Below are 13,078 nucleotides of genomic sequence, written 5' to 3'. Positions count from 1 at the left end.
GTGGGGTTGTTCTTAAGTCTTATAACGTGAATTTTCGTGTACCTCACTTCCTTACCTGACACCCTGTTCCATCTGTATTTGAAGTTACGCGCGTGACATTGTTGGTTAGAATATTGGTGCATGATGCTAAGGCGTCATGTGCCGTTAAGCGCTATAAGGGTTGGAATCTCTCTCTCTCTCTCGCCAGTTATAATATTGTGGCTATAAAATCACGCATATCGAGTTCATTTATTATGATTTTCAATATTCTTCAAAATTTTACGTGACGGACCATTCATTCCAGAGGCGTAGCTATGATATTTTGCGCCCGGGGACGAACTATAAAATTGGCGCCCCAGCCCCCTCCCCGTTTAGTCACATTTTTGACTATTACCCTTGTTTACTTATTATAATGTAACGTTGTAAGCCTCATTTTGGCGCCCCTGTACCTTGGCGCCCGGGGACATATGTACCCCCCTGCCCCCCCCCCCCCCGCCCCGCAGCTACGCCTCTGATTCATTCTCTGCCGGAAATAATGTTCCCGCCGTGACAATTCCATTTCCTTCGTTTAATGTTGAGACTCTACTAGTTGCTGACTGAATGTACCAGTACAGTTCCTATTGTATCAAATACAGTGGCCGCCCTTACAGCGACTTGATCAAGCCGCTCGCTCCTTTGCATTTGCCCTAGTCAGATTTAGTTTGCTTGATCACAAAGTAACGGGTCGTCTGTTGCTGACATATTTCTACAGGACCTCTGATTTCCTTTACGTCAAGGATACTATATGAATGTTTGTATTCGGCGTACGAATCGACTAATTACAACTGATTATTTTTAAATGATAATTCGGGTATAAAATGCAAGACATATTGCACCGTCTACTGTATTTATTTTAAGTTTCCCACGATAAGCTAATTGTTGTATCTTGAAAACCCGGATGCGTTATAAAATTAGATTAAACCGTACCTTTTGAATGGTCTTATAATGAGAACTATGTGGGCGTACTTTGCTAATGGCAATCAATAACTCACATTACTCCGTAGCGAACTGGAAATACGTGAATAAATGGTGTTTTATTTGAGATTCAGCAATACAGTTTGAGAGAAGTGCTCGGCGTAATAGGGATTGCACAATGTGTAGAGCATTACAAATTATTTAGCGTTGGTCTGAAGAACAAACAATTAAAGTATTTTAACATATATGTTCGATTTTTATAGAAAGGAACTCAAAATACAGAATGACAAGTGTATGTTCCCATGAAGATAAATCTGTTTTTATTGAAATATATTACATTCGCACCTCGTTATAAATACAAGAGTATATTATAAGTGCTTAGAAACCATGTCGAATTAGTTTATAATAGGTGACTCGATAAAAGATGTTACAAGGAATCGGTTTATCACCTGCACCCTGTGATGTGTATTTCTTTCAACATCACATTTAAGTATCTGGATTGAAAATAGCCATGAGGGTTTTCTTGTCTTAGGCAAAATTATATTAACACATCCTCGATTGTTCAAAAGTCCTCCAGGCAAGGAAGATTCTTTAGATTTTTGGGGTATCTTTTGTTTCAGCTCTTTCTCCAGTTTTCTATTTCATTTAGAATGAATAATGTATGTGAAAATACAGAAAATATGGTACTGCCAACATGTTTTTGACCCTAAATTTTCAAGAAGAGATAATAATAGAAGACAAACATGCTAACAAATTAAGCACAAACTTCATTTTAGTGCTCTAATTCATGATCCTAGGACCATTTGTACCCTTTTGATTTGACAGATTATTCAATTTATCATGGTAACCTTTGTATGACGAGGAAGTTGAATACACCTGTGTATGTTCGTGCATGGAAATACGTCACACTTAATAACCATTGTAAGACACAGTCGATATATAGACAAACACTTAATTTGATGGTCTTTGAACCTTTTGAATTGTGTTATTCAAATACGATGATCCAAGGAGCAACTTCCTAGCCCAATAATTACCACCATTATACTCTCTGACTTTTAAAGTTATGTCGCCGTTTACTATCTACTTATCTCAATGCAACACCGCTTCATACATGAATGATTGAACTATGTATTCTTTACAAACGGAAGTAGCCTGTCCTGTCCTGTCCTGTCCCATTCCATTAAAACTCTTACAAAACTGCATTGCTATGAAATAGAACCACATATTACAGAGAGGTTTTACACATATTATAGAGTGGTTTTACACATATTACAGTGATTTTTTACACATATTACAGAGTGGTTCTAAACATGTTACAGTGAGGTTTTACACATATTTATATTCATCATTACTTCGTTCTGATATATGAGGTTTTCTGTCATATGAAAAGATAATATCTTTGACCTCATTTACATATTTAACATACGTCACTGAAATTTATGTCTTTAACGTCGGCTTCAAATAGTTCAAGTTAGTCATACTGTAAGACGTGGACTGGGAATACTGAAAGGAAGCGTACGTGAACAAGCGCCCCACACTTCCTTCTCCTCCTCCTCCTCGTCATCGTCCTTGTCATGATCATCCATATTTTCTTCTTCATATTCGTATATTACATGAATTCTCTATGTATTTTTTAGTAGTTTTATTGGAAAGTTTATGGTAAGATTTACTTACTGACGAAAAGCATTACATTAACATTTTGAATTAATCAAATAGTGTCATAATAGATATTTTGAACTTGTATTTCTAGTCTGGGTCACAGCCTTTATCCCTCATGACTTTACTTATTTTAGCATGCAAGCCACATACGTTGTGCAACTCGTCGATTAATAGCGTTAATCAATGAAAGTGAAGTGGCCTAACAGGTGGAAAAAATCAGGCCGAATTCTGGCTTTGTTGATGAGATTGTGATCATCGGGACAACACTTTCTGTTGTATTTACAAAAACATGTTGCATCACACAATACATTTCTGGTAGCACAGGCAGCGTCTCAATCGTTTCAGAGCTCATCATTGGTGTTGTCTTAATCATCAGTGATATCTTCAACACGTTCATATATCAAAGTGTGATATGTGTTTGTGTCCATGATGTCCGCTAACAAATTGCTGCAGCTTTATTAATGACTTCTGCTGTATTTACAAAAACATGTTGCATCACACCATACATTTCTGGTAGCACACGCAGCGTCTCAATCGTTTCAGAGCTCATCATTGGTGTTGTCTTAATCATCAGTGATATCTTCAACACGTTCATATATCAAAGTGAGATATGTGTTTGTGTCCATGATGTCCGCTAACAAATTGCTGCAGCTTTATTAATGACTTCTGCTACGTTGTGCCAACTGATTCAACAGGTATTTCTAACCGATCTGTAAGATCGTTATAGTCACACAGTCCAGCAATATCTTTTCCTTGTTTCTGTTGTTGCTGGCGTCATTTTCTTATTTATTCACCAATGCATTCTTATCATTCTTTCTCTGTACGAAATTTAGATGTAGGTTGTTCTGTTGTTGTAGCTCCTGCCACTTTTAAAGAATTCGTGTTCTCTTTCATGTTATTGTTCTTTTGGCGATTTAGCAGAAGGTGATAGCGTTTTGACTGGTTTATAGGTGAACTTGTTTCTTATGTGTGTTGCTCTTCGCTTTTGGGTGGATGTGGTTCACATTTTGTTTTGATGCTTTACAAAGTTTTTGTTAGTGATGAAACTCATGTTGTTGTTGTTGTTGTTCATCATATACACGTTGCTGGTGTTCGCGATATGCACAAAATTTTTTAAAATTTTATTCCTCTTGCTTTCTTTGTTGGTCACACATTTGTATCACTTCCTCTGTTTCATTTTCAATGTCTGGTGAAGGTGGTGCTTGCAAACTAGTTACATACTTTGAAAAATACACTTGCAATAAAGTTTCACCTTCGGATTTTGTCCGCTCCAAAATGCATCAACCGTTTGTTGAGACAACAAAAGAAAGATCTCGATTGTTATTGAACAAAGATGCAACATTTATTGGACAACGAGGTATAAATGAATAGGTGCAATCAGTGTGTTTTTAAATAAAGAGGGTGCAAGACCCCCAGAAAGTACAATCGCCAGAAATGTTAACTATTCCTTAAGACGATATTTTCTAGGATTGTGTGGCAGTTGTAACAGGAGAAAAATTCGTGTCGTTGCGGATTTACGGACAAGAAAGTCGGAAACAAATAAGAGCTGTTTTAGGCTCAGCGTCAATGAATGACTCTGACTGCTTGCTTGCGCCACTTCACTTTCATAAGTTATTATTGGTAATAATCCACGAATTTTACAACCTGGTAATAATCCACGAATTTTACAACCTGGTAATAATCCACGAATTTTACAACCTGTTTGGCTTGCTTGCTAAGATAAGCAAAGTCATAGGGAATAAGGCTGACACCTAGAAGAGTGTAACGTCGCCCTCTTAGAAAGAGGGGTGGTTAATTGGATTTGGCTGGCGTTATCTAAAGGATGACCTCCCTCGATATTATAGCCCGGCGGCAGTGAAAGAAGAATTGAATTTCAACAGAGAACTGAGCGAGGATACTGGGAAGAAATAAAGCAATACAAGCCCCCTTTTGACAAGAAAATAACAAATTTAATCAGAACAAATTGACAAGGGCAATTCCAATTCAAGTTAGATTATATCAATAGAATTTAACAGGTGTGTCCAATTTGGATTCATTTCATTATCATCATCATAACGAGAGGTGAAAAGAGCACAATGTCCACGACCGATTTGCATCACCTTCAGGTCTGGACCTTATATCAACGTCTCCTAGTTCATCCTTCCTAAGCTCTATGCTCTGTCCCTTCATGGACTTCCTGGTTCTTTTTTGTCTGATCTCGTCCTTCTTTTCCCTCGGACTTCTGTCTCCAGCTTTGTTCATGGGTTTGAAAGTAGACTTACGAAAATCTGCTACACTTAATCATTGGAGGTTCAATACCTATAACTTGTGATTCTAGCCAATCAACCTGTGTCAAAGCATTGAATAAATTTTCTCTCTCTCTCTCTCTCTCTCTCTCTCTCTCTCTCTCTCCTGGTGTACAGAGTTACCTGTGGGTGGTTTAAGTATAGCGTATATCATTTCAAAATGGTGAGTTCAGTTCATTCCATGCTGCACGAGCAAAGTGCTTACGATGGGAAAACCGATATACCTTGAGCGCACAGGCAGTGTGTGGCTACATGGCCTGTGCATACATTACATCATCGTAGAGCTACACATCACATTACGAACAGTCTCGTCATTGAGCAGTCCACTTTATAACGCATGATCCCCAGCTGTATAGCTGACTGATTGCTGACTGGTCGGTGATTGCTTGATTGATGGCCGGTGAATGGTGACTGGTGAATGCTGATTGTAGTGCTGAAGGAGCGAAGGAGGGACGGATAGGCTGATAGTTATGCTGTATCTACGTATATACATCGTATTTAAGGTGTTATTTAGCCGTGGTGCTAATTTAGGTTGTGTTAAACCCAGTGTTCTGCTATCGGGAGTGACGTTGACCCGGAAGAAAATAAAGGTCATCACAAGGTGATGAACCAAGGCTTCTGGACCAACGGGTCTGCAGGGAGCAAGAGATTTTACTGATCTTTAGGCAGACCAGGAGGGGCAGACCGCCGTTCGTGGTGTCTCCTCCACCATTCAACAGAGCGTTGGGGTTGAGAAGACCTTTTGGATTTGTGTTCGACTCTGCAAGATGTAAGTCCCAATGTTTCATATCATATTTTACTATTTAAGTGGAAACTCGTCATATTTCATTACTTGAGTGAAATACATCATATATCATACATCATTAGTTGAGTGAAACATATCATACATCACTGTTTGAGTGAACTAGATCATTTATTACTATTTGTGTGGAAATTGTCAATGTTTACGTGAATCATTTTTCCATTGTTTGTGTTGAATCATTAATCATTGTATCTTCTTTCTCTTTAAGTTTTTTTTTATGGTATATTAGTTCATATTTCATTTAAATCGCAATACATATCAGGTTCGTGCATATTTTGTTAAATATCTAGTATTTGGATTTTGTTGGCACACGAATCAAACAGTATTTTCTATTTAATCATTTTGTTTTACAATCGTTAGTGCTATTCGTTATAATTCTACCCCAACCGGTTATCTTGTTACAACATGCAATGAAACAGCCTTTTGCCCCGATATATCAAGCTTTCTCAAAGCCAGTCAAATTATAATCCATTCCCGCAATCAAGCAAGTCCACCTCTGTATTCAGCCAAAATAATCGGAGTAAGAGGGTATTTTACTAAAATTGATACAATTTCGTCAATATTAATACATGTTCCTGGTCTCGCGGTATGTACCCGGTGCTATACATTTGTAAAAGATGTTAATTACATAATAATGTGGAATTGAATTGTGCACAACATCTATAGCACTGAAATTCCAGTCTATTCCACCACCCACCAGTCACGCAAACTCAGAGAAAACTAAAGTGACCTTTACTACCACTACAGTTATCACTTCATTTGACAGAGTGGACACAGTGACCACCTATGCTCCCATACACTATTATAAAAGTATAAAACTAATACAAGAGTTGATAGAGACTTTGAACGTTGTCTGCGTGAAGAGCTAGTAGATACTTTTGATACCAGGGTGATTGATTGAACATTCCAACAGAAGAATGCAAATATCTCCTTTCTGCTATAATACAACCAGGAAAAAAAATGATAAACTTATGAAGAAAGAGATAGATACAGATTTTCTTCAAGACCCTTACACTTCTCAACTTCTTCACAATTATCCAGGAAGCCATATCCGCATTGCTGAAGAAAATTTCTCCAAGAAGAAACGACTGAGAGTTTATTTGTCATCTCCTCGTAATGATCCATTTCATTATAGCGTCGTTGATCTAATAGACAAAGAGGACCACGCACTGTGACACTAGATGATGCAAGGCTTTAGCCACTACGTGTAAAACTGATATAGCATATATATACGTATTAATATTCGTCTTTCACAATGAGATTTCTTTTGTTTAAAATAAAACGATTCGTATTATGATGATGCTGGACACGTTTTAGTGCCCATCATCGTCTAACATTTTTAATACATTTTTCAAACCATGCGTTGGATAGTATCAAATAATTGCTGTACAAACTTACTGTTTCATTTATTGGATGACTTTCATACGATAGAGAGACCCGGTTATGCTGCGGAGAGACCTGTGGATGTACTCTGTGTAATTTGTCTATTCACAAAACTGTTGGACCCGTTATTCTGTTAGAATATTTAGGAATTATATTGGATTCTCGGCAGATATAATCTAGATTACCAAAAAATAAAAACTAACAGAATTATTCGGTGTATAGAACATCTATTAGGCAAGAGGTCTTGTTCCAAACGATAACTGCTGCAGCTATTGGGATTTTTCGAATCTGCATCTCCTGTGATATTGGGCTGATCGTGTTTGTCAAGCATAATGAAATTTTCAACAACTGTGGAAAAATCATCAAATATTCTTCAATGTTCCTTTACATTCTAATTGCCAGAATGATCTCAGCATATGTGTTTAATTCTCGAAAGATTGGAATGGAATGTCCCTTTTCCACTATTCTGAGGGCCACGGGATCGCATTGTCCTAGCCTGCAGAATTTCAAGATTCGGATCGCGGCTTTCAATGGCGGATGTCATACTATCGGGTAGATAGTGGTGCTACTCAAAGAAGATCATGTTTATTATACTAAGGGTAGAGTTATTGAAATTGACTGATTCATACTGACATGAATAATTTTTAATATCAAGTTCAACATCTTTTTTTAATTAACATATGCTCAGATTACAGGATGCTGGTCCATAGGCGAAGCGCCCACAACGCCTGAACAATAATGCGGTCCTCAATACCTAAACCCACCCATCGTCCCGATGCCCAGTGGACTCGGCACTAAGTGGTAATACACAGCGAGCGTGTGAAACATATGTGCAATTTTGTTTTACTTATTTCTCGCTCCAAGCGGCGTAACATCAAATACTACGCAGGTGTCATTACTTAGGAATGATATGCTAATGTACCTTGTTGTTCATTGTTATCATAGTTTGAAACTTAAGTATGCAACAATAACTCTCTACTTGTGTGACTTAAGGTTCATTATCTCAAAGCCGGTGTCAACACTCCTTTGGATTCAGAAACAGGAAACAATTTTCCTGATCTCCATTTACAAAATGATATTGAAGTATATGTGCACAAAAATTGACTAAGGTGTGGTCGATGCATACAGTGATACCAGTAGTGAATGGGGACACCCTAGGAACTAGGGGACTTCCATGTTCAAAAGGGTATATCCACTCTGGGGACTATGTAAAATTTAACATGGGAGAAAAAAATATCCATTCTAGGGACAAGGGGAATTTAACATGGGAATAGAGTTTGGGCCTGTCTAGGGACAAGGGGAATGGAACATGGGAATACTGTGTGGGCCTATCTAGTGACAAGCGGAAATGGAACAGGGTCGGGACCCTATTTTAATACGGTCCCGACCTGATGGGTCTATGGAAAGGGAACAGGCAAAAAATTGAAACAGGGAGGGAGTCTCTATTTTTTTAAAATAAAAAAATAAATAAAAAAATAAAAAAATGGGCTAGGCAATTGAAAGTCAAGATCTTTTCGAGACCTATGAGTGGCCCTGAAAAGGGCCTTTGGGTTTATGTTAATATGCCCTTAACATAAAGGGCATCTGCGACATCTTCTTCGTCTTAGGCTTCGTCTAATGGTAGGTCCATAGACTAAAACTCTTTTGAGGCATCCTTGCCTCTCCACGTAAATCCTACGTATCCATAGGCTGGTGTCGGTCCTATGGACAACTGTCCACTTGGATCGGACATACATCGGTATGTCCGTCCTAAACATCATCGAAGACACAAGCGTAGAAGATTGAACGTCGGTCCACATGTTGAGGCGCTGAGAACAGGTGAATCAATGCAGTGAACTGCGTTTATTTATAGGTAGAGGAAGGATTGAAACGGATTGAGTTCATTGACCAATCCAAACACGCGTTACAAAATTCAGTCAGCCCACGTCCAATCGGAAGAGAGCAGTCTGTGACGTCACGTGGCCTATATAAATTCGCTAGCGCCTGTGTGTAGTCAATCCATGTGACAGTTTTTTCAACATGACGGAAACTCAGAAAACGATCAATTGGGGTGTACCAGCAGTGGAGACCGCCCAAGGGAACCCGGACTTACTTTCAGAAGAGGTGAATTGGGATTTTGTGGATTTTCTTACCTCGCAAGAATTTGTTCCGGAACCTTCGTCTCCTTCATTACCGCACGTGGAGCATTTTAGACAGAGACAGAAAGAAGAATTGGAGAAATTTATACAACAGCAAAAGGAAGCGGAACAAGCTTTTCTCCTAGAGCAACAACAGCAAGAAGAAGAGGTAAGAAAAAACAACAAGAAGAAGCAGCAGCAGCAAAGAAACAAGGGTGTGAAAATCAAATGGTCACGGTACTGTTAGACATTTTAGCGGAGTTAAGAAGTCTGAAACAAATGTATCAGACTTCTTTATTACGACCGAAGAGAATACGACTTTCCCGAGCTACACACGCCAACCCTGTGACTAAGCCTACCGTGCCACCCTTAGTGATTTCAACCAAATCATCATCAACAGTACGCAGCACAGAAGTAGGCCTTGCTCGTGGCAAAGGCTTAAGACAGTTAAAGTTGATTGCTTAAGCTCACCCCTACACCAAAAAAGGCCCTTTTCAGCTTTTCAGGGCCACCCACGTCTCTCGAAAAGAGATAGACTTTCAATTGCCAACATCAATTCAAAAAAAAAAAAAAAAAAAAAAAAAAAAAAAAAAAAAAAAAAAAAAACATTTTACCCCTATAGTACGTGTGTAAGAACGTGTGAGCCCACGTTCTTATTTTAAAATCAAAACCCAAAGACACTTACCTTTTTATACCTAATTTATTCTTTTATAAATATTTACAATCCAATTCACAATTCACAACAGAGCACTTTAAAAAGTTCATAGACTTCTTCTGTCTCATTGTTTAGTCTCTCTGTTTTTTCAATGTCTTCACCTTCACAGTCTTTTCCTCCTCTTCATCTTCACTTTCTTCCCTTCTTCTTTTCTTCTCCTGTTTCTTTTTCTTCACCTGTCTGCTTTCTTCCTCTTCTTCTTCCTCCCCAGAATCCCTCTCTTCTTGCTCCTCTTGTTTCTTAGGGCAATCTGGAGACCAATGTCCTTTTTCTTGACAATAATAACAAGTATCTTGACTTTTGTCTTTTCTAACCCCTTTTTGTTCTTTTTAAATGGTCTGGACACTCTGAAGACCAATGCCCTTTCTTCTGACAGATATAGCAAGTATCTTCACTTTTATCTCGAAAGGAAGGAGAGTAGTCCGTCGGCTGGTTTGAAGAGAATTTTCTAATGACCCCTCGCAAAGCTCTGATGAAACGTTCGATTTGGCTAGTCTCTTCCATCGTTGTGCTCGGTTTGAGAGTGAAATGAATAGTGAAAGGACAAGACACACACCCTTTTATATACGCTGGTTTGCCATGACTATAAATTAGTCTATGGTGTTTAAACTTGAGTCATTTGACGTTTTGCACTCAAGATGAAACGATCCTATTCATTCGAGAAGAAAGAAGAAGAAAGTAAGAGGCAGAAACGTGTTCTATCGCCTCGCACCAGAGCTGAAGTCTTGGCACAAATTCATGCCAGTGATTTTGAAGAGGACATGAGTGAACCAGAATCCGAACCCTCTAAACAAAGTTCACCACCCTTAGTCAACCCTGAAAAGTACTATTCCATTCGAGAGACGGAAAAGCGCTCCTCTAGAAAATTTAGAACCACGGCTTACAAATACACGGTGAAGTTTAAAGATTTCAAGGCTGACGTATCATTGGAGAAAGCAGAAGAGTTTATCACCGAGATGTGGGATTCTTTGCTCACCGCACTCAAGCGACAATGTCAACCCAAAGAAGACGATCGCTTGAGACTTTCCATACAACACGACGGTTTGAAATCCCCTGTTTGGATCGAGTTTAGCAGCCCTGCAGAATTGACCGCTTCCAAAGTCATGGACAAGATTCAACACCTACAACAATCCAATGACCAGTTTGGCATCACCGATGGAAAAGCCACACTAGACATGACCCACGTCTCTCCTCCTCAAGGGACTGGCCGCAAAAAGGTCTTATTGGTGGACGGCCTTCGTAACACCAAAACAAGCCTCGTCCGAATTAACAACCCTCAAGACCAGATGTGTTTAGCCAGGGCTATCGTGGTGGGACGAACATATGCCAACAAGAACGACACGGTAGAATGGAAAAGAGACTGGGAGAACATTCGAAAATCGAACCGAGCCAAACAACGAAACGAAGCAGAACTTCTGTTACAACAAACAGGCCTGTCCAAAGACACACCCTGTGGCATTCCTGAGATGCAAAAATTGCAAGATGCCCTAGCTCCACGATACACCTTGAAAGTGCACCCTCAAGAAGTGCGCGGACCTCTGTTGTTTCGAGGCCAAGACTTTAAGGACGGAAAATACATTCACCTCTATCATCACGATGACCATTTCGATACCATTACCAGTATCACCGGATTCCTGGGATACAAATATTACTGTGAGAAATGTGACCATGGTTATAATAATCGAGAGCAACACAAACATTAATATCGAAATGCTCAGGATGTTTGGCCTCTCAATCCTGTCTGAGCGAAGGGCAAGAACCAGTTCATTGTCCTGCTTGTCTGCGCACGTTTGTCAGCCCTGCCTATTACCAGCAACATTTGAAGACGCAAGGTTCACAGCAGAAATGTGCTTGTCAACTGCTGAGATTGTGCCCTACCTGTGGACAAGGCATACGTACCAATAGTGCCAAGGCACAGGTATGTTCAGGAAAGAAAAAATGTCACATTTGTCACCACATCGTGGACTTGGAACACGAATGTTACGTGCAAAAATAACAACCCCAACCAGAGAAAGAGGACGGTCACAAGAAGAAAGACAATTTCATTTTTTTCGATTTCGAATGCATGCAAGAGACCGGTATTCACATTCCTAATTTCTGCGTGGCTCATCGAGCGTGCGAGAAGTGCATTCAAGAACCTATCTTGAGTCATTGCCCTCCTTGCAGCACGATTCCTGGAGGGCGTGAAAAAATCTTTCGAGGACCGAACACGCCAGCCGATTTCGCCCGATGGGTCTTAGACCCCATCGACAAGACGTGGAGCCAAGAGGACATCGAACGTTACGGAGATTGTCATCGTCATGCCACAGTGATGGCTCACAATTTCTCCGGGTACGATGGACAGTTTCTTCTCAGATACTATACGGAACATGGCATCGAGCGTCCTAAAGTCACTTTGAACGGAACAAAAATCATTTTCATGCAAGTGGGACAAGTACAGTTTAAAGATTCGATGAGTTACTTGGCCATGCCTTTGAGCCGAATGCCTAAAACATTTGGAATGACAGAAATGGCTAAAGGGTATTTTAATCATTTTTTCAATACGGAAGCCAATCAACACGCCGTTCTACCCCATTTGCCTGAGGCTCACTATTACGACCCCGACAACATGCGTACCGAACAACGAGAAGCTTTCTACGCTTGGTACCAGGCTCACGCCTCGGACCCTTTCGACTTTCAGGAAGAAATGTTAAAGCATTGTCGTTCCGACGTGGACATTTTACGGCGTTGCTGTGGAAAATTTGGAGAACTGTTCATGGAAAACGGAGGGGTCGATCCTTTGAAAGAAGCTTGCACCATTGCCAAAGCGTGTTCATTAGTGTACCGGCAACGATTCACGCCTGAAAATACCGTGGCTGTCATCAGTCCTCAAACGACCAACTATGTCAAACGTCAATACTCGGTCAAAGCCCTACGTTGGTTACATTACTGGTGTGACAAGGAAGACAAATGGATTCAGCATGCCCGCAACGGAGGGGGCGAAAAGACCATCGGAACGCATTCGGTCGATGGCTGAGACTTAGAAAACCCCAAGATCGTGTACGAGTTTAACGGTTGCTTCTTTCACGGATGCCCCGTCTGTTACCCTGACCGTGGCACTAAAAATCAGTTTTTACAACGAACCATGGAAGATTTGTACCAGGCCACTTGTCAGAGACGCCTAAAGTTAGAACAGGAAGGATAC

The sequence above is a fragment of the Sinohyriopsis cumingii genome, chromosome 5 (genome assembly GCF_028554795.1).
Source record: "Sinohyriopsis cumingii isolate HCF-2022 chromosome 5, ASM2855479v2, whole genome shotgun sequence".
Classification (NCBI taxonomy): Eukaryota; Metazoa; Mollusca; class Bivalvia; order Unionida; family Unionidae; genus Sinohyriopsis; species Sinohyriopsis cumingii.
This window is presented reverse-complemented; position numbering follows the sequence as displayed.